Source organism: Rhagoletis pomonella, unplaced genomic scaffold (assembly GCF_013731165.1).
Source record: "Rhagoletis pomonella isolate Grant_MI unplaced genomic scaffold, Rhpom_1.0 Rhpom_scaffold_00003, whole genome shotgun sequence".
Lineage (NCBI taxonomy): Eukaryota > Metazoa > Arthropoda > Insecta > Diptera > Tephritidae > Rhagoletis > Rhagoletis pomonella.
The window spans coordinates 14,358,200-14,358,492 of record NW_023458557.1 but is presented as its reverse complement, the minus strand read 5'-3'; positions in this window follow the sequence as shown (position 1 = coordinate 14,358,492).

Below are 293 nucleotides of genomic sequence, written 5' to 3'. Positions count from 1 at the left end.
GCTGGATTGTCCTTACTTGGAATATGATGCCATTTTGCGTCAGGCACCAGATCTTGATTTTGAAGAACTCGATTCCTTACGAAGTCTTTCCATCTGGCTGCGTTAGAATTGATCCACGTAAGTACCACTGAGGAGTCCGTCCACAAATGAACAGAGTCTATGTTCACATGAAGTGTAGCTCGAACATAATGTAGAAGTTTGGCCAGAATTAGCGCAGCATTTAATTCTAGCCTCGGGATCGTGAGCTTCTTGAGTGGTGCTACTTTAGTTTTTGCGCAGAGTAGTGAGATTGT